General features: G+C 38.9%; 1 protein-coding gene across 1 annotated transcript in view; it reads right to left on the bottom strand.

The window, feature by feature from the left end:
* The window catches only part of tbkbp1 (TBK1 binding protein 1), a 93654-nt gene extending 67077 nt beyond the window's left edge, over positions 1-26577 (bottom strand). The window contains exon 1 of the mRNA XM_007259170.4: positions 26410-26577. The gene's annotated coding sequence lies outside the window, so the exon portion shown is untranslated. The remainder of the gene's footprint in view (positions 1-26409) is intronic.
* Between the last annotated feature and the right edge of the window lie 1087 nt (positions 26578-27664).

Below are 27664 nucleotides of genomic sequence, written 5' to 3'. Positions count from 1 at the left end.
CTGACCAGGAGCCAGCCAAGCACGCTATTCAAATTCTGATAATCGGACCACTGAATATGGGTACTGAGAAGAAAGGCTGGCAATACCCAGGGACATCAAAGGCTTGTTTCACCAGATCCAGCTGAGAGACAGAGACTGAACCCTCTTCTTTCTGTGCCGTGATCTAAAGGTAGGCTCTGGCTCCTGCTAGGTAACCTTTCAAAAACATGTCAAAGACCACATCTATAAAGATAACGATGTCCATCGCAGTGCTGAGCAACATTTCTATGTGGATAACTGCCTACAGAGTCTTTCTGCCACAGAAGGTCAACCGAGGCCTGTCCTAAAAGCAGAGGGCTTTAGATAAGAGGACACACCTTCCTAAAGACCCACAGCAGACTACAGTAAGAGACAGATTTCCCATTCCCCGGCTGACCCACAGAAACTGACTCTAGGGCAGACCTGACACTTACTTTCAGATATTTGGCCCTATCATCACCGTCAGGTAGCCAACCCAGTGACCCTGGAGCCAACAGTGCATACCATCTGCAGCGTGCTCGCTAGCCAGTGTGACCCACTGGGTTATATTCTGCCTTTCAACACAAAAGCCAACGTAAAAGTGTTGCGAAAGGATCTCTGGGCTGAAGACAAAAGAATGCGATGACCCGGACTTTCCTCTACAACAGCTGTCATCATTATATTACTTTACCAAAACAAAAAGAAGAAATTGCATATGATACCTTGGAGTCTGGTTAACTGACCTGCACTTTTTAGTCTGGTTAATCTGGAATCTGCTTTGTCTTCACCATGGATGCAGTTAATTTGGGCAGGTGTGAGTGCAGTAATTGCACACGAATGCATATCAAAATGACCGCACCAAGACCCTTGAAAGTAGGTGGTAATTTTGCAGCAGTTTGTGTGTGGTAAGAACACAATTTAAAATATAATAAACACACACAAGTTTGCGCTTAATTATTCCTGTAGCCAGGTTTCACATGGTATACTGTGCAAATACTTACTACAGCTATGAACAAACAGGATTTCTGCTGGTGCTGCATGGAAAATTGCACAGAAATATGCACTAGTACAGAGCGCAAGACCTTCTTCCTTTACTTTTTTTAATCCCATCCCCAAGACATGTCTGACCAGTAAGAGGTTAATAATGTTTTTACTTTTTTGTGATGTGTCTCTGCTTAGATTTTGCCCTGTATGACTACAAACCAAACCAAGAGGAAAATGTTCCCAATTTACACTCTTGTTAAATGACTAAGTGTGAACAAGCCCCAGGAAGCAAAATATTTCTGCCTAGACTAGAACTCACTATAGTAGAAACAGGGCTTCCGCATAAAAACATGATTTGACAAACTTACATTTAGTATTAGGTGTGGGGCATACACCATACAAGTTTGGGCTGAGTTAAGGAGTTTCGGATGAGCTAAGAAGTTTGGAATGAGTTGGGGAGTTTGATATAAGTTGAGGAGTTTTGAATGAGTTGGAGAGTTTGGGATGAGTTGGGGAGTTTGATATAAGGTGAGGAGTTTTGAATGAGTTGGAGAGTTTGGGATGAGTTGGGGAGTTTGATATAAGGTGAGGAGTTTTGAATGAGTTGGAGAGTTTGGGATGAGTTGGGGAGTTTGATATAAGTTGAGGAGATTTGAATGAGTTGGATAGTTTGTGATAAGTTGGGGAGTTTGGGGTGGATTGGGGAGTTTGTGATTAGTTGGGGAGTTTGGGATGAGTTGGGGAGTTTAGGATGATTTGGGGAGTTTGTGATTAGTTGGGGAGTTTGTGATTAGTTGGGGAGTTTGTGATGAGTTGGGGAGTTTGTGATTAGTTGGGGAGTTTGGGATGAGTTGGTGAGTTTGGGATGAGTAGGAGAGTTTGGGATGAGTTAGGGAGTTTGTGATTAGTTGGGGAGTTTGGGATAAGTTGCGGAGTTTGTGAATAGTTGGGGAGTTTGGGGTGAGTTGGGGAGTTTGAGATGAGTTGGGGAGTTTGGGATGAGTTGGGGAGTTTAGGATGAGTTAAAGTAGGATGGAGATCATCCAATATCTTGACCTTACTAACACTCAATGCAATTAAATCCTCACTGTGGTGCTTTAAAACTTTTCTTGGACAGTTAAACTTTTTTTCAGAAGAAACCTTAAATAAGCAGGTGTCCCAATATTTTTGCCCATAATGTTTATATCTCAAACACAATATGATTTTTTATTATTATTTCTTCCTGGTGGCCTTAAGGTGATTCATTTCTCACAGAGAAATCTTTTATGAGCTTTTATCAGATCAAGACACAAAAAAGGAAAATCTCAGAGAGCCAGAAATCAGTTTTGCTGCAACCCACCCAGTGCTCATCATTTCCAAGTTTTATTTTTGGGACATGGAGATTAGATCATTGAAGGCAATCCTTAGGCTGCTGTCTATTCTCAGACACTCTGCACACCGTGCTGATATGAATGAATGAAATTCTCAATACTAAGCCCAGAACACAGTTAGTAAATATTTTTTATAGGGCGTTCAGACCCTTCACCTTCACAAGCGGTTAAGTGGAACAAGTTGAAGTAACAACAAAATACGTCTGCAAGTCACAGCAGTTATGATCACTGACTCACACTTTCCTCAAGTATTTCACTATTATTATTTACAAACATTATTATTCAAAAAGATGAACTCAAATTTCAATACCCAATCACTAGCTTAGACTCCCTCTATTACAAAATGCTTCTATCAATAGGAGGGTGAAGGCTACCTACCATCTACCCACCCTGAGAGCATGGTTATGTGTGCTCCCTCAGACTCAGACAGTTGCTAATGGTGAAGCAGCATGACCTTGTGTTTGAACTCCCAATTCCTGATTCATACAGTCTTACAGCATCTTATTCTGCTGAGCTGCTCTTATTAAATCTCATTTTAATCTTATTTTTGAAGATGTCTACCATCCATGCAGTCCCACTGGATGTAACACAAAACACATCTGCAAGTCTGAGCAGTTAATATTGATCCCATGCAGTACATTATTGTTCAGAAAGTATGTTACTTCTATCTCTAAGTTATTTTTTTTTCTATTCCCACACAGTAGCTACTCCAGACTCTCCATATCACAGAATGCTACCAGCACTGAGAAGAGGAAGCCAGCCACTGCCTCTTTTCACACTGCTGCTAATGCAACATCATTGAACATCTCATAGCTCTTGGAGGAAGGATAAGTGGCCACATGAAGAGGCAACCCTAAACTATAGAGCGTTTCAGCTGCTTATTTTAGCCTGTCGGAAAGATGGCAGAGATTCTGCCAGATTCAGGTTTGATCTCTGGGAGGAGAAAAGGGAAATTGTCCATAATTGTCTTGTTACCCGAGTGCCGCACATCTGAGACTCAGCGGCACAATGACAGCACCTTTCAACACAACATCATGCAGATTTATGGAAATGAGATCTTTCTCCTCATCTTGTTTGTCATCATGTTCCTGAGTAATGACAACTGCTGTACTCTTCAAATGCCTCCCTGAAGTTGAAGATATTGTCTGTTACTGTAGCAACAATGGCGTGATCTGAGAGATCATATTCAGTGTGGATTTCCTCCGTCAGTTCAGCTTTGTGGTCATTAGTGAGTGGACTGAGGAGATGGCAGCTGCTCTTCTTCTGAGGACTCGAGTTTAGTCAGCAGCATTTTGATGATGCAGCACAAATAGTACCTGTTTACACCTGTTGACTTCTTGTAGCATCTGATGTATCTTGATAAAATTTGAAATACTTGAATTTACACTTGCCAGTCAAATTTGTCTTCAGTGATGGACAGAAATCTGATAGCTGTGTGATACAGAATATACAGAATATGTGCTCTTTTGGGACTGGGCCGAGAACACCTCCTCTCTCAGGCAATTACAATATTCACACCTGCCAAAATCAACTACACCAAGTATAGAAACGAACCAGAATCCGGTTTAACAGAACTAAAAACTGCAAGTGTAAAAACACTTTAGCAAGACTCTAAAAAAAGACCTTTTTAAATAGACTAAAGTCTGGCAGCCTCTCACATCTAAAGACGAGTCACAGACTTTTTAGTCAGAGGCTAATATTTTACAAAGACTGGGGACTTTGCATGGTCACTATTTGCAAGACTAAGATTTGCAACTAGATTCGTTCTTGGGATATTTTGTTGATTTTTATTATTAATATTATAAATGTGAGAGACACTCTAGCTCACTCCACAGCTCAACCAGTTTCTCCTCCTTTTGTACACGTACAGGAAAACCGTGGTCTCCGAGCCATCGCCAGAGTCTCATCCATGTACAGCACACATTTAAACAAATTAGTTTTCAATCTGTTACACAAAAACTGACAGTTTGACACATTTCTCATGCAGTTCTTGGTAATTGGTTTCTTCTAATAATGGTCTTGTGTACAGAACAGCCTGTGCTCAGATGAGGCAGAAGTGACTGAAAGGCACAGGCAGTGTTTGACTCCCAATTAGGAGTGGTCTCATTTTTACACTATTAAATAATAATACTTAGATGACAATTAGATGACTTTTTTAAAAAGTCATGTGACCATGGTATGTAAGGTTCAGTATTTTGCGCATTGCATGAGAACTGAGCTGAGACTGAGCTGAGATTGTATATATTTTCACATTTTAGCAGTGCATGTAAATTTGCAAGTAAGACTGCCTTTAAAAAAAGAAAAGAATATCCAAATCCTCCCCAAAAAAATGAATACCTACTTAACAAACAAATATCTAAATTGCTATAACATGATGCAAATGTGTTCATCTACTGAAGTATTCTGTAGTATCTCTCCTAAAATCAACTTATGTACGTTTACATTTATATTTTCATGCATGTGGTTTGGCCTCATCCATAAATAATCCTGATACTTAAGATCCATGAACTGACCAGATGTAAACACGGTATGTAGTATCAGTTTATTCTTTTAAATTGTTTCCTTAAAATCAGTTGTGTTCTTTTTACAAAACCCTTTGTTAATTTAATGTCTGAACCTCCTGTTCTGGCTGTGGTCCTGTGATAATTCACGGCTGCTCAGGAAAGCTCGGACTCTGAATAATGTTGATTTGAATAAGTACCTCTTGATAAAAAAATTATGGTTTCTGTACAGACTCACCAAGAGTACTTTGATTGCCCGTGCTTTGATTGCTCATTTAACATTGAGGCAAAGAAGGTCATGTGATTGGTTCCAAACACTTTAACATGGTGGGCAATTTCTGTGCTTTACATACAGCAGAGCAATGACATGTAAATGTGATATTTGATATTATTGTAATGTGATTATTTACTACAGTTTTTTATAATAGGTTTTATTATTTTTATAGATGTTATCTTGTTCTTTATTTAGGTTTTAATTTTAATGGTAATTTGATAGAAATTATGCAAATACATTCTCCGTTTTCAATGGTCAGGACCCCACAGGACCACCACAGAGCAGGTATTATTTGGGTGATGGGTCATTTTTGGCACTGCAGTGACACTGAGTGACATGGTGTGTGCTGGTGTGAGTGGATCAGACACAGTAGTGCTGCTGGAGTTTTTAAACATCTCAGTGTCACTGCTGGATTATAAGCAGACCACCAACCAGGAATATCCAGCCAGCAGCATTCTGTATGCATTAACCTCTGGCTACTGATGAAGGGTTAGAGGATGACCAACACAAACTGTGCAGCAACAGATGAGCTTTGGTCTGTCTGACTTCATGTCTAACTTCAAAGAGTGAACAGAAAGTAGACAGAGTGTTTAAAAACTCCAGCAGCACTGCTGTGTTCGATCCACTCATACAACCAACACATTACACACACTAACACACCACCTGACCACTGGAGAACAGGGTGAAAGGAGGATATAACATACACAGAGAAACAGATCTCAGGACAACAGTCTGTAATTATAGAACTAAGAAACGCTCCAACATGGTCAGTGGAGCTAAAAACATGGACAATAGCCCTGTCCAGAATTTAAAAAACAGGAGAACCAGTGAGTTTTTGGCATTCTTGGATCTCCATGCAAACATGCAGCCAAAGTGAAATTATGGTACATAGCAGTCGACAAATAGCTATTTTATTACATCCAGACAGGGCTAAAATTACTGGACGACCACAGAGTCATCAAAAACAGGAGGTAATTCATCCTGTAATTTTCTTAAGAGGACGTCTGAGAAAAACACATACATGCTCATTCCGGATAGGAATAAAATCACAGAGGACCCCCCCATAAAAGAGAAGAATACCCCAGGACCCCCTAAAAAACTAATCCCGTCCGGATAAGGCTAATAAGTGTATAAACAAAGAGATATCATTATATTCTGATTGGATGGTGTAGTACTGCTCATTTCAAAGAATTCACAAACACACAGTTACTATTACACACCTTTCCTCTGAATATTCAGTTCAGAAACACACAGGGTGGGATTTATATGAGAGGTCTGCCTGTAATGCTAGTGTCTACAGCAGCTCCTCCTCTTGTGCTTTGTTGTTGTCTATGAAAGCACAAGTTCAGCACCTTGTACCTCCTCCTTTGTGCTCGGCTTCACGGCCACGTTCAGTGGAAATATGTCCAATGTTCTTGCTCTGCTGCCTGAGTAATGATTTCCACAGATATCAGCCTCTTTTGTTGTGCTAAGGCAATTTCCCTCTGCTGCATTCTCATCTCAGCAGCACGGAGAGGCGGTGCTGTCTGATGCTACAGCCTGATAACACGCTCATCCCTTTTCAGCCCATTATACACCAATCGCATACAGACCGCACTGGTTTATTAGTGGAAATGCCGAGCATGTTAACAATACCCATCATCCATCTGATGGCAGCTCTGCCAACAATGAGAGAAAAAAGAGAGAGAAAAAAAGAGAGAAAGAGAGATGGATTAACAGAGGTTGATGGGAAGAAGAAGAAGAAAAAAGGTAATAAAAAGGAGAGGGAGAAAAATGAGAGCAATAGAGACAATAAGAGAGGAAAAAACAATGAAAAAAGATTGTAAAGGTAATTTTGTTACAATGTGGTTAAAATATGAAGCAGTTAGATTTTAGACTATTATTTTGAATTCTTGTGAATTAACAAAAATATTGCATTAACTGTTTAGAAATGAGTCATTTTAGTACATAGTACTTCCAATTTACAGACTCAAAAATAAATAAACTGTTTTGTTTTTGAGCATATATATATATTCTGAACATATCAAATTGTTAATTTTGCCACTTCTAATATTTAGTTTTTTTTAAGAGGCTCAAAAATAGCCTCCTTCACTTGCATCAATACTTCTTTGAACCTCATATTAAGATTTCCCGTGAACAGCTTCCAAAATCAAATTCAAACCATAAACTCAATTTCAGACCCTTTATATACTTAATTTGCTATGGCATAATGAGAGAAGATTCAACACGCTTTACTAATGTAATATTCTTGTTAAATGCCTTAAATTATAGCAACACCATGAAGCATTTTCACCCCTAAATAACAGCTTTAAAATCACACTTTAATCGAAGATCAATTGAAGGCAAAATATAATCTCTATCGTTGCTACGCTGGGCTTGGCACACTGTTAACTGCACTATGAAAACTGCATAACACTGTATTATTGTATAGAATTGTCCATAAATGCCTTGTTATGTACATAATTGTAAAATTGTGCAAAATCCTACAATATTCCTCTAAAATTAAATACAAAAGTTTACATGCTTCTTTCACTTCTAGTAAGGGTTCGGGATCTCTCAGCTTGTCTAGAAATGCATGTGTAAAGCATGTTCTAATGGGGTAGCTGTACGCAGGGATTGTTGATACAGATCAATATTATGATAATTCTAAAGCATAATATATATAAATAATTCTTGCTCAAAACGTGATGCACAATTTGTTACTGTAGGGGGAGCCCAGGAACAAAATGTATAAAAAGTTAAAAAGTCTTAGTTTCAATAAAATCCTACTTGCTTCAGTGGAAATGATCATATTGTAGCGATCGGAAAAAAAAGATGTATCTCCATTTTTGTCAATTTTAGTCTGAACACAGTAGCTGTCCATCAAATTATGTTAAACATTCTTAATGAATAGAGCTATAGAAATGCTCCAAAACTGACTTCTGATAAAAGCTAAGAAGAAAGAAGAAGAAACTCTTACTGTCCAAATACTTATGTATCTGTCGGCAAATAGTGAGAGAGAAAGAAAGAGAGAGAGAGAGAGAGAGAGAGAGAGAGAGAGAGAGAGAAAGAGAGAGAGATGGTTATTTTTAGGGCAACCTGAGGGAATTATCGTGGTCCGGCACTCAGTGCAAGGCAACTGGGTAACCTGGTTTTCCTTGACTATGAAATACAATAAGGAGCACTATGTAAAAAGCTCCAGCATGGGGCAGAAATCTCCATCTCCACAATGTAGTCCTTTCTTTCTCTTCCCTTTTCTTTCAGTGCATCTCATTTCCCGTCTATTCATGCTCCGCTCTCACGCTGTTACATATCCAGCCTGCTTCTCTCTCTATCCCTCTGTAGTCCTCGTTTTACGTCATAATCTTCCCAGCATTCACACTCATAAACTTCACCACCCTCCCTTCCCTCTCTCCTCCTCTGTCCCTCGTTTATAGATTAGATTTCATTACGCCTCCATAGTAGGCACAGTGCCGTGTGTGGGCTACAGGAGCCATCACATTACACGACAGTTACATCATTTTCATGCGCTATTCCTGATGAGCCAGGTGGTCTTTGATGGCGTTTTTTAGTCCCTTTTGGTGAATAGACTATATATGTATACTAGGGGTGTCACGATCTCGATATTTTATCGAAATCGAATCGAAATGAGGTCACGATCTCGAGTATCGAAGTCAAAAAGAGGATCGACGATCCCTCCCGCGCGCGCTACGCAAATAGCGCAGCGCGCTACGCAAATGGCGCGGCACCAACACAGCGCATCCTATTCATTTAAATATAGATAGCCACTGCATGAGCGCAGTCGGCGGGAGTGTGATCACTGTTTTTATCTGTCCAACGGGGGAGGGGGGGCGGGGGTTGGGCGCGCAGGTTTTGTATCTGTATCTAACGGAGGGGTGGGTGCGCGCAGGTGAGAGCGTGTGAACTCGCTGAAATGCGTGTGTCAGTGTGACTTGAGAACACTGACTATAGATCACAGTGAGGTGGATTAAAAATCTTAAACTTATAATTGACTACACCTGTTGCTTTCCATTGAATTAAAAAAACATCTTTCTCTCAGATAAAGTAAACACAAGCGTGTTTCTGACTAAAATAAAAGCTTTTCAGGAGAGATATAAGTTATGTGTAAATATTTATAAGACAATACCCACATCACTTATCTAACCAGCCTGTACTGATTTCTGCCCCCCAATAATGCTTTCAATAACCTCTTGTAACCCCTGGGAGCCAGGGGTTACACTCTAATAGCCTTTAATAGTCTTCAGTAGCCTTTAAAAGACTTACCTGGCGGCCGTGGTGTGTCCACTAAACTCCGTAGTTATAAACATCCTGAGGTTAGCAGCGCGCTAACTGACCTGTTTATAATGTAATCCGAGCAGTGACTCCGTGTCGGCTGTTCTAACCTGCTGCTGTTAGCTGCTTGGGCTGAAAGATGAACTGTAGTGAGCTGTATTATCCGGTTAGTGGGGTTAAAACCTTTATTTGTTTACAGAAACAGTAAAAACGGACTGGCTGAGCTCTGTAGCCCGTGGCTGGGCTGTACTGAAGTAGTGACTGAGTGAAGAGAGCGGGGCTTGTGCTGCTGCTGCTAGTGGTTGGATGAAGAACTGCAGCTTCATGTAATGAGCAGTTTCACCAGCCATCCACACACAGCTCTGATAAACTGCTTGTTTTAATAGTGCACACTGTTGCTACCAAAAAAAGTCACTAGATGGCATTACCATATATATCTTAATAAATAATAATAATAATATTTATAATAATAATAATAATAATAATAATAATAAATATATTATTTAAATTTTATGAGGCATAAAATAATAACAAGAAAAAAAAACAAGAAAATCGAGAATCGAATCGAATCGTGACCCTCAAATCGAAAATGAAATCGAATCGAGGATTTAGAGAATCGTGACACCCCTAATGTATACATATAAGTGAAAAACAAACTAACTAATCTAGCCCTTTGTAAATTAACTGTGATTAATTACACTTTTTGGAGTTCAATTTCATTAAATAGAACCTGTCTGGCAACATGAAGCAGATAAAAGATCCCAAAAAGCAACACATCATATCCCAATCTAAAGAAATCCAGTGGACCACAGTGACAGCTATTATTCACAAACGGAGGAAACTTGGAACGCTGGTGAACCTTCCCAGGAGTGGCTGGCCGACCGAAAGAAACTACGCCAAAAGGGCATGGATAAATCATCCAGGAGGTCACAAAAGAACCCAGAACAGCATTTCAAGAACTGCAGGTCTCACTTGCCTCAGTTAAGGTCAGTGTTAATGATTAAATAATATGAAAGAAGCTGGTTGAAAAAGTTTTCCATGAGAGAGTTCCAAGGCAAAAACCATTGCTGAACAAAAACAACACAACGACCCCTCTCACATTTACCAACAAACATCTTAATGATCCCAATAACTGATGTGACAAAAGTGGAACCTTTTTGACAGTGTGTGCCCTGTTACATCACATAATTTCAGAAAAAGATCATCATACTCAATGTAAAACTTGGTGGTGGTAGTGTGATGGTCTGGGGCTGCCTTGCTGGCTCAGGCCCTAAAACTGTCTTTTTTTATTTATTTATTTAACCTTTATTTAACCAGGAAATCCCTTGAGATTAATATCTCTTTTTCGAGGGAGACCTGGCCATTTATCTGTAATAGATGGAACCACAAATTCTGCTGTTATCAGACAATCCTAAAGGAGAATATCAGGCCATCTGTTCTTGACCTCCTGACCTCAAGCGCAGGAGTACTTGGGTTCTGCAGCAGGACAATAATCCAAAGAACACAAACAAGTCCACCTCTGAATGGTTTGTGGCCAATCAAAGTCTGATGCTGAGTCTGAGATGCTGTGGTATGATCTTAAACAGGAAGCTCATATTCAAAAACCCTCCAGTGTGGCTGAATTGAAACAGTTCTGTAAAAAGGAGTGAAACAAAATTCCTCCACAGAGATGTAAAAGACTCATTGTCAGTTATCAGTAAAGCTTGATTGCAGTTGTTGCTGCCAAGATTGGCACAACAAGGTTATTAGGTTTCGGGGGCAAATACTTTTTCACACAGGGCTAGACTGGTTTGGGCTAGATTAAAGTTTTATTCCTTTAATAAAAAAAAAACTCAAAACTCAATCAATTCAAAAGCGCTTTTTATATTTACTCAGGTAGCTTGATATTAAATGTTGTTTGATAATTAGAAGAAAGCAAAAAAAAAAGAAATCTGTAGAAGAATTTGTTTATGTATATATATATTTCCCCCCAACTGGGGTGTACAACATTACAAAGATGCAGAAACCTGGCAACCATTGTTCCCTCTGCAGTCTTAAGGCAGCAGCAATAGAATGAGCTTTAAAGCAGTTTAAAGGTCACACGGCTAGCTCCACAAAGCAACGCCAGATCAGCACTGGAGTACAAAACGCTACAGACTTTCAGCTTGTGAGTCATATGAGCCACTAAAAGCTGTTCCAAACCAGACCCAAGCAGGAGACCAACAGAAACTCGGCAACTCCATAGACTTGTTTATAGCTAGCCCTCCTGTAGAAAGGGGTACATGCTGCATGGAGGATTCTTGAGGTCAACACCTCTGTATCCTGTTGCTTTAGAGGAGCAGACACTAAAAAAAAGAGTAAAGAAAGAGGCACGAAGGCCGTGTGCAGAAAGAGAACAGAAAAAATCTACAAAAGGCTGAAGGTACAGGTGTATTAAATGTCTCATGACTTGCTGTTAACTCTTGACATTCTGTTAACACTTCAGGACATTTATCTTTACCTCATGTCCAAAAATGCTGAAAACCCCAGGTCTAACGATCTAAAAATGAAAATAGTTGATGCCCAAGAGGCAAGTGTTTTTATCTTGTGGTTTTTACAACTGTGCTGAATGTTATTATTAAGAATTAACACTTCAGGGGAACTGTGGAAGTCAAAATCAAATCAACAAGACGCAGAAAACTTTCATAGAGAACTGATCATATGCTGCTAAACAAAACAGACTTGGGACTTCCTAAAGAGATGAACTGAAGCTTTTGGAATGACCATGTTGTTATGAAAGCCAATGATACAAAAAAAATATCAAAAGGATTTGTTCTAACTATTGCGTTTTACTCCATTTGATTGGCTTCAGAGGCTTCTATAAAAAGTTCTTTAAGGTTTCTGACACATATGTCTCTTTTACAAAAATGTTTTTTTTTTCTTTATGTAACCAAAAATTAATCTTCCTTAGCATCACTCAAAAATCCCATTATAGGTTCCATTTCAGAATAAGCCTCAGCTTGACGCTCTACCACACTCCCTTTGGTTAAGTCCACCAAAAAACAAAAAAAAGGAAATACGACAAGAAATCCACAGAACCATTGGGTTTAAAGTTGAACAGTTTACTTCTTCCAAGTTAGGTTACATTCTTCCAAAGTCCTTCCAAAGCTAACCAAAAAGGGGAACTTAACAAAGAAAGAAAGAGAGAGAGAGAGGTCAAAAAACTGTTTGGCTTTAAGGCTCCATCTTCTCCTTCTTGTTCACCAACTGCCCTATACCCCTCCCTCTCCTGATTCTCTCTGGAACTCTTAGCCCCTCCCACAGCCTCCTTCTCATGGTAGAGTCCAATTACCCACAGCTAGCAAGGCAACCACTCTGTTCTAAATCTAACTTTCCACAATACATAAATGATCTATATAAATACCTAAATTCTATATATTAACATATGAACTGTAAATCCTTCAAATAAAAAATAATTGTACGTAATAATGAACTTGAAATATGTTATTCTTTCTAATAATCCAACAACCAGATAAACATTATATACATAAACTAAATTTAGGCTCTTACACCCATTTACCTTTGACAGTGTATGCTGTATATTAAGTGCTGAGGGCAGATTGTTGTTTACCCTAAATACATGGTATGATATGGATCACTATTAGTGACAAATAAAGCCTGGCTCTGGCTGTAACCCCGGTCTCTAAATTCCTCTGCATGAGTAGCTTACTGCCTCTCCCTATCAGGGGGCATTTCTTATCAGACACGCAGAGGTCACTGTAACAGTAAAGAGCATTCAGACCTCAGGCATTATTCATTACTGCTCACACAAAAACAGCGTGCCGAGCTGCTGTGCAGCAACTGGCTATTGACTGGTGTTCAGCGTGTGGACGCGGAACCGTAGCGCGGGTGTCACAGTGATGAATGCTAACCGCGAGAACGGCATAAGGACAGGGGCAGGATGGAGATGTCATCTTTGAAGAATTGCTCCTTATGCTCCGCTCCGCTCTGCTCTTTCGTAGCTCTCAGATATTAAAAAAAGCAGCCAGCTTCCTGCCAAACAGTCGCAACTCCTGCAATCAATCAGCTTTGTCAGAAGCACTTCAAGCCCCCAGCCAAAGCAGCTCTCTGCTCGAGGAGCCGAGCGTGCATTCTGTGCCCTTGCGGTCTGCGAGGCTCCAGGCTCACACATTCAAAGCGTCAGAGTCAACATTGCTATTTGTGTACTTTTTTTTTTTTATAGAGAAGATCGATTTTTTTTCTTCTCTCAGGTAATTCCTTTCCCCCTCTTTTTGACACTGCCAAGCTGCTTATCTGCCTTGTCATTAATTCAGCCCTGAAAAGGTTCTTGTTTGCATATCGGCTGCTGACATGCTTGTGGAAGAAGCATAAGCTGACAAAACAAAAGCATTAGTGCACTTAATACCCATTCGCATTCTGGCCTTCCAAAAAAAAAAAAGCTCAAGCATCTTTTGAAACTGTCCAGAGCTCGTTTTTTTTTTTAAACTCATGCAACAACATGAAAGCTCTTGAAGGGTTGCAGAAGATCAAAAGAAACATTTTACCATCTGTTCAGTGCTGGGTCGCATCAGGTTGAAAACACATGGCGAACAAAAGAGTATGTGGGGGTGGAGTGGACTGTTCAATATTCAGACATTTCTGGCAGACACCTTCAAGCTCGAAAGGAGAGGACCGCTTCATACTCTTAGCAAGGTTCTATATGCATAGTCGAGCCACCGTGATGGGAGCACTTCTTTGTTTCTACACTTATTGTTCATCTTATCTGCTCTATTGAGTTTATATTGTGGGAGCACTTTGTAGTTCTAAACTGTAGTCCGGTATTTATTTCTGTGCATATTTTTTAATCCTCCTTCATCTTGTTTTTTAGTGGCCGGGACCCCAGTAGCCCACCAAGTCAAGTCAAGTCAATGAGTTTCTATTGTCAAAACTGCATATGTACTGGAAATTACGTAACTCTCCTTCCCAAAACTTACAGCAAGTACAGAAAATAAGATTTTAAATATAAAAGAATGGGAGACTATGTATGTACAATACAACAAGGACACAAATAGACATATGTAGACAGAAGACAATAGTGCAATAGTGCTGGGGGGTGATTAAGATGGAATGACAGTATAAACAGTATAAATAGAACCCGTATAACAGTAGTGCAAATAGAGGTATAATAGCTTAAGGCTGGTAAAGTGAATGAGTGTGTAAAGTTCTTTAAGTTCACAGTTGTATGGGGAGTTGAAGTAGGTGATACAGTGCAAGTGTAGCAGTAATGCAGGTATGTTTTATTTTTTAAAGTTCCAGTACTGTGTGTGTTCTAGTACAGAGTTTCAGTACTGTGTTGTTGGGGGGTAGGGGTCAGGATGCTGAGTGAGTGTGTGCTGGGGGCAGGAATGGAGAGCAGAGCAGAACCGTATAATTTGGGTGTTGTGTTATTCTCAGCCCTGTAGTGACTCTAATAGCGTTTTTTTTTTTTTTTTTTTTTTTTTTTTTTTACAGACGTGGATCTGGCACTATCTGGTTCGCAACCTAATTTTGAATCGGTTCACTGCGTTTCCACCAACAAAAGTAGGTTCCAGAACCGGGAACATTTGTTCACAACAGGAACTGAAGAATACTAGGTTCTTTAGCGTGAACCATGACATCTGTGGGCGTGTCTGGTTGTACAGAAGTGCCGCCGCTGTGTAACGCCCTCTGTTGATGACGTATGATGTATGATGTGATGTTTTGATGGTTCCACTAAAACTGGTGGAAATGTGTGCTGGTTTGCTAAACCTTGAAGCATTAAATGGAACTGGTTTAAGAATTAAGAGTTCTTTGGTGGAAAAAGTGCTATAGGCGACATGGTGGTGGGGTGTTTTCATAGTGTGTGTTGTGCTGGTACACGTGGATTAGACACAGCAGTGCTGCTGGAGTTTTTAAACACTTGATAAATATCCAGTGTCCAGAAGAGTACACATCCACGAGGTGGAGCACCTAGGTAGGAGTGTCTAAAGCTATTGTTACACTTCACAACTTTTAAAATGAGAGCAGATTATTAACAGACTGTGCATAATACACTACACAACAGTGTTTAGCCTATTTTTTATAGTATCTGTACCAACCGACAATGGGAGAAAAGGTCATCCTGGTTCAGTTTTACACACAACATAAAGAACTGGAGGTAAGCAAAACACTTGGTGGCTAAAAATGTTGCAGCAGGAGTAAATCCAGCTGCTGCAATAGTGCTAACGCTATTTGATGGAACAAAAAATGTATTTACCTTTTAAGGTCCATTTTTATTGGCTACTGATGGATTCGGTTCAGACTCGACTTGGTGAGGAGTATACACTGCTAGATACAACCCAAAATCCGGTACAAAAAAAAACAGTAAAAAAAAAGTAACATGTTTAATTTTGTGTTACTAATGTTGGATGTGATTTTGAGTTTCAGCCCATCATATACTACAAGACTTTCACTTCGACTGTTAGCACCGAATTCAAGTCTGTAGACTACAGCCAACTAGCATTCACCACAACTGGAAATCGGGGATAAAATCAGGCTAAAATGTGTGAAGTTTAATAATTTCAGTACACTATTTATACAACCAACAACTAAAAATGCTCAGTAAATGCATTCTACGGCTCCTTTATGCCACATGTACCTTGATGGGCTTTTTCTCATCATCTCTCTCTTTTCTGCTCGCGTCCTTCTTTCCCTCCTCCATCCACTCTCCTGTTCTCCTAAAGCTCCCTTTTTGACCTGCCCAGACGTTCATGAATATTCCAGCGTGGCGTAAAGTGCCCCGGGAGCATTAGAGCATCTGAGCTACTCCAGCTTTGCCACCTTAAGCAGATATAAAATTCTAGCGTATACATACATCTCCATCAGTTCTGTTCATGATACAAATGAAAAGAAAAAGAAGAAGAAAAAAGGAGCAGCATCAATAGTGTCACATTCAGCAGTTTGAAAGTGCATTGTGTTCAGTAGGCCACTAGGCACTCCTAGAGTGCTTTGTAAGTGTATTATAAGTGCTTATGCAAAACCTCTTGGCTGGCGTCTCATTCTACATAAGAAACTGGAGTGTAAATCCCATTAGAAAATATTGTCAGGTGAATTACTTCCTACTCACTGCAATTACTCTTTAATCCTTCACACTTCAACAGAAGCAGACATTTTACTCAATATATGTAGTTTTACAACTTATAGGCTCAGAACCAGAAGACTGGATAAAAAAACCTGTTTGATCCCAATCGCATTTCATGCCTTACCCCTCTGTCTTGCATGTTCATGCCTAGGGGTAGGATGTCCCGAATCTTCTGATAGATCGATAGATCGATAGATAGATAGATAGATAGATAGATAGATAGATAGATAGATAGATAGATAGATAGATAGATAGATACTTTATTTATCCCGAAGGAAATTTAGGAAAGAGGTAGAGTGAAGTGTCGCAACCTAAATGAAGTGTTACATGAGAAATCCAGCAAGATTTACTTCATAACAAGCATAGAAAATATCTAGTAGTATGCCTCGCTGGATAGCTAGCTAAATTTCCTGTTCCACCTTAAATGTTGTTCATTAAGTTACATTCTAGCTCCTAAGGCTGCGTCTAGATAGCTAGCTAATTAGCTTCCTATCACTGAGGATTTATGGTGGACAATAATAAATATTATAAAGATATATGATAGAATAAATTCTCCAGCAGTGAGAATCCAGCTATTGCAACTTATTGTCACTAGTTATGTGGTAATAAAGCTGCTTTCTGTTCATTAATTTATTCTGATACCACATCAGGTTCTTGAAGGGTTGTTTTATATCTTAGGGGAAGAGGATTTCAAGCATTTGCCTTTGCTACTCGAAAACCTGAAGAGGAAGGGATCTTTACCAAACGTTCAGATCTCTTTTCTATATCATTATACTTTAACTGGTGCCACTCTACTGAAGCCGTATTATTTTTTTCTATGTTGCACAAGCACTTAAAAGAAAATAAAACTGCAGATACCTCACAGAACATATACAGCTCTCTATTTTGAAGAGACCACTTCAAAATAATGAGTTTCTTTGATTTTACCAAATTGAAAACCTCTATAATATAATCAAGAGGAAGATGTATGATCACAAGCCATCAAACCAAACTGAACTGCTTGAATTTTTGCACCAGGAGTGTGCAGCATAAAGTTATCCAAAAGCAGTGTGTAAGACTGGTGGAGGAGGACATGCCAAAAGGCATGAAAACTGTGATTAAAAACCAGGGATATTCCACCAAATATTGATTTCAAAACTCTTAATACTTTATGAATATGGACTTGTTTAGCATTATTTTAGTTCTAAAAACTTTGCATCTTTTTTGTTATTTCAGCCATTTCTCATTTTCTGCGAATAAATGCTCTAAATGACAATATTTTTATTTGGAATTTGGGAGAAATGTTGATCTTAGTTTTTAGAATAAAACAACAATGTTCATTTTACTCAAACATATACCTATAAATAGCAAAATCAGAGAAACTGAAGTGGTCTCCTAATTTCTCTCCAGAGCTGTATTTTCAGATGCTATAATTGTAAGAGGTAACAGAGGTCATGTTGCCAAAGAGATGATTGAGTGAGAGGACATTTAAAAATGCTAAAAAATCTTCTGTACACGATTCTAATAAAAGTAGCATAGTCTTTACATAATATAATACGTACTGTAACAATTATTTCAACTAAAAAAATGTTTTTATACTTACAAATTTGCTTTACATATGTATTCACTTATAAAACAAAATTAGGAAGCCATAGGTGGTTCATTTTATGTGGCATTTTAAAGAACCCTTTATTATGTCTATTAGGAAAGATTAGATCAAATACTAAGCTGAAGTGAAAAGTCTTAGTGTGAAATCACTGGAGTTAAATTAGCTTCCTGAATTAGACTGAACACTTCTGTGAAATGTTACACAAGATGACACAGCCAACCTGATTACATAAATGTCACAGCAGAGCACCACAGTCAAGCAGAAGTAAGAGTCTCCCATGTCTCGCAGTTCTTAAATCTGAACCGGAATCATTTCTACACAGAAACAGTAGGTCTCATCAGCTAGCTGTGTTTTAAAGGAAATGTGTTAAAAGGCACAAACGCATTATTTGTATCTGCCTCTGTAGATGCAAGCTGAGGTAATCAAAGCGCACTATGGTGGCACACTCAAATTGCCTAACTCATCAAAAATGCGTGGTTTGAGATTTGCTGCTCTGGCTTAGTCTTCTCTGACAGGCTCGTTGCTAAATTGTGCCATCTGGATGCATCACGGAGCAAAGAGGCTTCAGTAAGAACAGATACATTAGAGGAGTTATTTAACACAAACTGCCATATGACCTGTGTTCCCTGTGCACCAACTAACTCCACATCAAACTCTGATTTACAGCAGCTACATATCAAACACAGTTTTCCACACTCAGGAGACACAAGAATTAGTCAATAGTAAGTGGCCACTAGTTGTTTAATCTATCTTTTCTATGATTCTTCAGTGAAATCAAGGATTAGTGAATGTCTTTTTTCAGTTCAAAGTAAAAAGACAAACACATGTCACTTAATTTGCTGTCACATGTTTCTGATGATCAGGAATGTTGTCTTTGCATGCATTAGTAGTAGTAGTAGTAGTAGTAGTAATAGTACTACTAGTAGTAATAGTAGTAATAGTAGTAGAAGTAGTAGTCCCAAAAAAGCATGTGTCAATAAATCATCAACTTTACAGGAAAATACAAAAACCTATACAAAATTAATTCTAGAAAAAGATCATTCCTGTTGGTTCATTCATCATAAAATTGCCGTTCAATGTAAAGTACAGTGCCTGTGTTAAAATGTAAAAACTTTTTTATTTATTTAATGGCTACCTATAATACTATGTTAATAAATTTGATATAAGAAAAAGTTCAACCAGATAAGAGAAAATCTAGAAAACACTTCTTTAACCCTTTTAAACCCTGCGTCCGTTACAATGGACATCATTTTTTTAATGTAATGTTGTGTTCTGATTAAAATCAGAATAGAGCATGAACCAGCCAATGAGTAAATTTACAAGCCAATGAAACAGTGGCTTAGCCCAACCCACTTCACTGGAAAAAACAGCAGCTCAGGCATTAGAGCATGGCAGCACTTTAAAGCCAACGAGGCAAAGTGATAAGAGCTCATTTTTGCTGATTTTATGTGATTAAGAATTTATTTTACTGTGTAGGAAAGGTTGGTACATATAAGGGTCATTTTCAAATCTAAAATAAAAATGTTAAACACAGAGTTCCATTACAATGGACATAAAAATAATTAAATATTTGAGTTATTTGGATTTAACTGGACTTTATATTAAAGTATTAGATTCTGAAAGGGTTAAGAAATATGGAAGGTTTATACTGTCAGTCTATAACATATGTGACATAAGTCTGCACAATATTATAAAAAAATAATGTTAAAATCTGTTTTGTTTAATTTTTTCATTTGCTTGCCATCTCTCAGTTTTTTTGGAGGTGAAAATGGATGCCAGGGTTCCAGGTTGCTATTATGTTACCCTCTATGTTACCCTCTGGCATTCTCCTTCTAGTTAGACTCTAATAGTTAGATCTTCCAGAGTCGCTTGGCACACTCTGTGCTCCATAAATTCCTCCTGAGTTCATGACTGCCCACCTGTCTGGCCTGACACTGATGGAAGATTGGCCATCAGGGTTTCGGGCTTCCTCGTTCAGACCAGCTGCCCACCATCCAGCTACTGCTGTCACCTGGGGGATACTCACTGGGGTTTTTATGCTTTATGTGTTATTGTTATTGTTTTTTTAATTTTTTTCATCTTACATTTGATTTCTCCAAAGCTGCTTTGCATCACTGTCAGATGTGAAAAATTCTATACAAACAAATTTGATTTAGGGATTTTTACAAGTTTTCACTGTAGTTCAGTGATCAACATGTCACAATATTAAACATCCACTCGGTGATAAATGATTTTGTGCAGGTATAATATGACTCATTAAAAAAGGAGAATGGTGTGACCTTTCATTTTGTATCAAGCAGCTAAAAAAAGACATTTCTAATTTTTTTTATTTGAAATTGCACTAGAGGGCACAGTCAGTGATGCAACTATTGCACACGTGCACATTGCGAAAACAATGCTGAAATTATATACTGTGCACTTCTATTATTCAGTGTTTTGAATTTTTAAAGTGACAGTCTATAGGTTTCTAAGATTTGGCACTCTTTCTGTGCTGAGAATATAAAATAGTACTGAGCATGCGGAAAAGTACTTTTAATAAGTGCATTGTGGTGTGGTCTTCTTTTAGAGGAGATGAATCTTGGAGTTTTAGAAAGGACTCGTTCTAAATTTCTCATTCTCTATTATAGCTCTTTTCAGTTCTAATCCTCTTCAGTGTTTCTTTGCTGTAACAATATGTGAATGAGCAGATGAAGACTGAACTTGCAAGTCTGATATCTCCATGTTTGATAGTAGCTCTTGTATCAGTGCCATTAGCTGTTTCGCGGTTGCTCAGATAATCAGAAAAGCCTGCCATGGCCAGACAAACTCCCAGGGAAACCTATCAGACCATTCTGTTTTTAGAATGGATATATTTTGTGTTGCAGGCATGGTAGCAGAAGCACACTGATGGCAATTATTATTAAATTTGGTTCAGTTTATTCAGTGGCAGACTCAGACTGTATGAAGGACTGGGTGAAAAAAGTGCATGGCCTAGTGCACTAAACATAAATATATAGCATATATGCACGTATAACATTGGTAATGAGTAGTTCACACTATAGAGCACTGCATTCCATAATCTATACTAAAAAGGACACCCTTTTGAACACCTTATTGTAGGGTTGGCATAGAAGGCACTTCATAATGGCCCCCTTTTCTAGTGTAGGGGCAAAATGATACCCATAGATGGACACATAGTCAGACACATTATAAACATTTCTTGATCTAGCGGGCATAAAAATAAGAAGCAGCACCCTACCAGGCACTTTATCACTTTTTACATACAAGAAGTGTGAAGAAGTAGTCAACAGGGAATTTGTCTCTTCTCTTTTGCCACTCTAGCACTGCTTTTCAACCATGGGGTCACCAGAAGGGGCGATCCCCCCCCTGCTCCCCATTTAAGTCAGCCAATACCTTACTACTGCGTTCAGTTTAAAAGAAAACAATTGCATTAAAACTAATTATATATAGCTATATGTTCTACACAGTAGAGAAAAGGATGAAAGTAGATGTTAAAGAGTGTAGGCTTAAATAGTTGTGTAGAAAAGTTCCCCCAGACTATGCTGACTAACTTAATTTAAATTTGATAATAAGCATGTGTGGCCACTTCACAAGCAATAACAGCGAAACACTATGAATCACAATTAAAAGGAAAATTCCGACAAAAAAAGTTTCAAAGCAAGACGTCAGGTCCCGCTAGACGCCACTTATGTGACTGCGATTAGCCGCAGGGCAAAAGTCATGATTCATCTCCCGACACCAGACTCTTAAATTAGCTCCCGCGGACAGATTCCCACAGGCAACATAACAGCAATGCTGCAAATGAAGTGCACAGTAATCATGTCAAGCCTCCAAATCAGGGGCGCCCAACTCTGTGAACTCTGTGAACGCGGTTCAGCCACTGTCCCACTCAAACACACTCGATGCACACTCATCATTTAATTACCAGGTTTAGTAGGGCTGCCAGAGCCAGGAAAGCACCAAACTGTGTCTGACCCTGGCCTTCCAGCACCACAGCTTAGCTTCACTGCTTTAAATGAAGTGGAATGCAAAGGTCAAGCAGTTAGGACTACTTTACCCATGATTACCCGCTGTTGTGATCAACAAGGCATGAAGGTGTTCTGAGGTAACCTGCGGTACACTGCTCTTTAATTTTATTCTTTTCAACTAGCGGTGAAAGGGTAGTCCTGTCTGGAAACTGAAACCAATGTCTTTTTTCACCAAACAAACAAGAAAACAAGCAAACACTTTAAGTGGATCCTCCACAGTTTCAAATTAAAGAACTCCTAAAACTTCCTTAAAGGAGAACTCCAGTGTAAAATGAACTTTGGGTGTAATAAAATATGATAAAAGTACTTTTTGCTCAGCACTCTGAACAACGGCCATATCAGAGCATATTTTGCCCCCCAAAAAACTAAAAAAAGCACAAGAAGCTTATTAAAAAACACTGTTTACATCCTGTGTCGCTAGCTTTTAGCTATGTAGGCTATGCAGAGTCTATATATATATATATATATATATATATGTCTATATCATTTTCAGTGCAATGATGGCGACGTACGGATCTGAAAGGTAGCGGATGTAAACAGAGTTTTTTTTAATTAGCTTCTTGTGCACTTTTTAAGTTATTAATGCCTCGTTTTAAATGGGGTGCAAAATATGCCTTGATACAGCCATTGTACAGAGTGCTGGGCAAAATGGCTAAAATTATGTTCCCTACCGCCAGGAGGCAGGCTATGCGGAGTCTATGTATATATATGTCTATGTCATTATCAGTACAATGATAGCGATGCACGGAGCTAAAGCCAGTGTTATAGGATGTAAACAGTGGTTTTTAATAAGCTTCTTGTGCACTTTTTAAGTTATTAACGCCTCGTTTTAAATATCAGGCATCTCCAGATTCTAGCAAGGAAGTTTGGAGCTACTTTGAGCCTGGATAACGGTGTAAAAAGCATTTTTGGGGGGCAAAATATGCCCTGAAACGGCCGTTGTATAGAGTGCTGGGAAAAAAGGATAAAATTACTGTATCTCAGAAAGCTGTAGGACAGCAGTAGTGGGGGGTATTTAACAAAGGTAAGTACTTTTTTATCATGTTTACTACACCCAAAGTTAATTTTACATCGTAGTTCTCCTTTTAAGAACCTCAAACAAACCAAAGTTAAGCTATATCTTTTGCCAATAGGTTTATAAACCTTTAAAGCAGCTTTTGTCTCTATTGTTATTATTATGAAAAAACACACACTAAAAATTTCTACTCAGTATCACAAAGATTTCAATCTAATCATCAAAATCAAATCCTGTTATTTTCACAAAAACTGTGTTGTAAAATGACTCATGCTCATTTGTCACATTCAGGTCCCTTTCTCGCCGGTTTAAGAGCTCCTCCACAAACAGGCCCAAACACTACAGCTGAGGTGTGTTTATCCCTCTTCACAGCTCAGTGAAAAGTGTCAACACACTACACAATGTAGCACAAAGCTAAAGAGACTCAGTGGACATGATTCAGCACCAGGAGCTGTCCACAAAGGCAGCAGCAGGACCTACTGTAAACTGTGTAAACCAATGTGTCTAAATATGTTCTTGCACTCTTTGCAATTAGTGCATAGTTTGTGCATTATCTGCTTTAGGGTGCAGACACAGGAATTCAGTTGACTCTATAGACTCTATAGAAAAGCAAGGCCAGTAGAATGAGATGCTCTGGAACACCCACGCATGAGGCTAAGGTCACAATGCCCAATGCCAAGCGGTATGAAGTGTTATAAATCATACTTAGGCAGCTTATATCCACCAATCTAATGCAAAACTTTATTTGAGCCCTCTTCTCTACATAATTAAATCTGCTCTATAATTCTAGCTATTGTTCTTTACATTGTCTCAAAAGGTCATGATGAACAACAATGACCCAAAATAACTTTGAATAACATCATTTTACACTGACTTCCACTGAAAGCTACATTTTATCTGCTGTTTATCTACTGTAAGTTGTCATTTTGGGGATCCAAGGTTTTTTTGGGCGACAGAAATATTATTGATGTCATATCTTTCTATTAGGGTTGGACGATATGGTGAAATATTACATTATGATATTAATTGACATTTTCCTGGTAGCATTATTAAATAAAATGTTTATCGAGAACAAAATGCACCAGTAGTTTCAGCTTTAAACCGTTGTAAATTAGAAATGTGTTGCAGTCTTTCCAATTAAACAGGACTAATTAATCTCATTGTAATGAATTGTGTAGTCAGTCAGTGCTGTATTAGTGATATTGATATTTATATGGGTATCATTAGAAAAATCAGTTGTGCATAACAATAAAAATTACTATGCAAAAATAATTACCATCATATTTACCACAATATACTGTTACTGGTAACTGTCATAACACTGTTATATTAATGGACATGAACCACAATTCTTCTATGAGAAAATATTAAGTCATTAAATCAGTGCTGGAATTATGATAATGTACATGACTTGAAAATTGATTAAACAAAGATTGTTTACACAAATGAGTTGGAACAGAAAAAAAACAATGCTATGTGGGAGAATTTGAGAGAACAACACATTAAATTGATAAGTTCCTCACATCAGACCTCACTACTGCTCTTGTTTATGCAATCAAATCCTCACAACAATGTTCCAGCTTGCAGCTCTTGCTGCAACACAGGGGGAACAGACCCAGTACTGAACCACATTTTTTCATAAGAAACTTTGGAGAAGCAGGGGTCTACAAAGTTTTTGAACATCCAGAGAAACCAGCCAATAAGAACCGTCCCAGAAACTTCACGCTGACTAGAACACGATCTGGATTGCATAACAAACTCTTAAGTAAGCCTGGACTGCCTGGCTATCCGCCAGATTCTGAAACTGATAATCCTGTCCAGTTGACAGTGTCTCCGTTTTTTTTTCAAGAGATTTTTTACTGTGTCGGTTTTTGACGGACATAGGTGAAAATGAAATGCTGACACGGACTTCAGTCTCCATAAAGGCTTGGGATGATGGTTTCTTGTTAGCTGACAGAGAGACAGACAGCAGGGCAACCCTCAATGATTTTCCCTACCAGCACTTTCCCACCAAACATCAATTTTTCATTCCGTCAACAACGTCAAACACCATCCACCCAAGACCACAACTGAAATAAATGTCAGAGCAGTTAAAAAGCAGCAGTAGCCTACTTCGGATCATTAGGCTACGACTGGATCTCTAGCAGCTGTTTTATAACTAGACAAATAACGGAAAATATGTTAAAAATATAAAAAATTAAAAACAGTTATTTTAGCTGACATTAATAAAATTATCTATTGTGTTACAGAAAAACAACTGCTTTATATTTATTTTTCTTTTTTTTCAAAAGTTAAGTTGATGTGACTCAATCTCAATCGTGCCCAACAGAGCCGAATCATCTTTTTAGAAAAAAATCACTGAATTTTCGGCAAACGTATAAGCAAAAGGCGGACGTTTTTTTTCTTAACAGATAAATGATTAATGAATTTATTTATTTGTACTAATTTCAGTCAATTTGCTTTTTAAGTGTGTCTTCTCGATGTTATAAATGTCCGGTTTTCAACAAATAATTTTAAATTGTTGTTTTGTAATCGCAAAACAAAATACATGTCGGCTATTTCATTTCGCAATGGTGAGAAAATTAATGAAAACAAATAAACGTATTTAAAAATATTTTTGTTCGTTTTTGGGTTCGGCCAACAATCATTTCTGTGCATCCCTTCTTTTTTTAGCTACTCAACCGAAAACTTGGTTCAGCTTCTCCGGAGCATACATCCCGACACCCTTTAAAAAGAAGACAAAACCAGCCCAAACCAGCAGCACCATCACCAGCAAAGTCATCCCACCATCCCGTGGATTCACCTTAGTCTTTCTTTGTCTATTTGTTGATAAGGATCGTTCTTCCCATCTTCTTCAGTTCTATTATCAGTGTACTGTGGAGAACTCTTGAGCTGCTGCTGAGGCTGGTGCTGATGATGCTGGTGATGTTGGTGATGATGATGATGCTGTAAAACCCTCCCGCGTCGCCTTTAACAACTGCTCTGCTTTCACAACTCAACACATTCACCCCGTTTCCGCTCAGAATCACAACAGACCCGAGACCAGCACCTCTGTACAGGCTCGGCTGCCTGACACCCCAAACCCCCCGATCCCGCAGATCCGCGGATCCCGCAGCCCCTCAGCGCGGCGTTCTCCCGCTATTTACGCGCTGTTTTGTAGAGCAGTGTGTTAAACATGGCTGAGCGCTGCCCTCCACTGTAGCATCATAACGGAGCTCTCAGGCTGAGCTCATAAAGCAGCGCTAGAGGCAGCGCGTCTTAAACACAAAGTAATGAATACTCACGACGCCCCATTGACCGGACCTCGGCTGCCATGGCTTAACGGGGGTCCGGGGGTCCAGGAACCCCAGCAGTGCGAGCTGAGAGAGGCTGTGCGCCGGATGATGCTGCCGCCGCCGCCGCTGCTGCTTCTGCTTTCCCTGCTCTATCGCGCTCACTGTGGGCAGAGATCACATCAGCCTCGTTTCTGCGTGTGCGCGCGCGCGTGTGCGTGTGTGTGTGTGTGTGTGTTGGGGGGGAGTTGAGGGCGGGTGGAGGAGCATAAAGCACAAGTGTCCCTGTAATAAGAAACAAAAGCGAAACAAAGAATACAACACAAAGAATTCCAAATGATGACAAACAAATGGTGTGACATACAAAAGAAAATAAGAAACCACTTAAAAAGATGAGTTTCTTTGATTTTACCAAATTAAAAACCTGCTTCAATTTTTGCACCAGGAGGGGCATAAAGTTATCCCAAAGCAGTGTGTACGACTGGTGGAGGAGAACATGCCAAGATGCATGAAAACCAGGGTTATTCCGCCAAATATTGATTTCTAAACCTATATATTGCTACCTATATATTGTTAAATAATTGTGTAAATTTTCAAATAATTTTTTGAAGCATAATTATTTATTAAAACTCAAATTTGTGGTATTTTATTGCTTTAGGCCAACCTGAAAACCAAGGATGCATCAGTTGGTTATTTGGCAACGAAATTGAGTGGAAATAATCAGCAGCCATTTTGAATTCAGTGCTGTTGTGATGGTAAAAGATGTTGTTTAGACAATTTTGCATTTATGTTTATGTGTATCATGTATTATACATAAATGATTGTTTATTCTGTCATGCAGCTCATATACCTGTTGTGGTTGCCTTAATTTAATATAGCTAATAAAATATTCAGTACCCAGCATGCCAGTAAGTACCCCATTCTTGCTGTTAAAGTTGAATTGTGGGTAATAGGGCACTCCTGAGTCTGCTTTGTAGGTCCTTGCCAAAGGGCTTCATAAGGGCACATAGAGGGCGCTCATGAACGTCCTTTAGATTGTCAGAATGAGAAATGAGAAGCCCTACAGCCTCATATGCACATGAAGACCTTACATTTACCATCTGTGACAAGACAAAAGCTTAAACTCACAGTAAAATATACTGTAGGTGAGATATATTTTATGGTGCCAGGATTTGCCATTGTCAATGAATCTCTTTGAATAACTTCATAACCTTGAGCAGACACAGTGGATTTTGCAGTGTTTTGTCTCCAAATATGAGAACAGCAC

This window comes from Astyanax mexicanus, chromosome 15 (genome assembly GCF_023375975.1).
Source record: "Astyanax mexicanus isolate ESR-SI-001 chromosome 15, AstMex3_surface, whole genome shotgun sequence".
NCBI lineage: Eukaryota > Metazoa > Chordata > Actinopteri > Characiformes > Acestrorhamphidae > Astyanax > Astyanax mexicanus.
The sequence above is the reverse complement of the archived record's forward strand: the minus strand, read 5'-3'. Positions and strand labels throughout refer to the sequence as shown.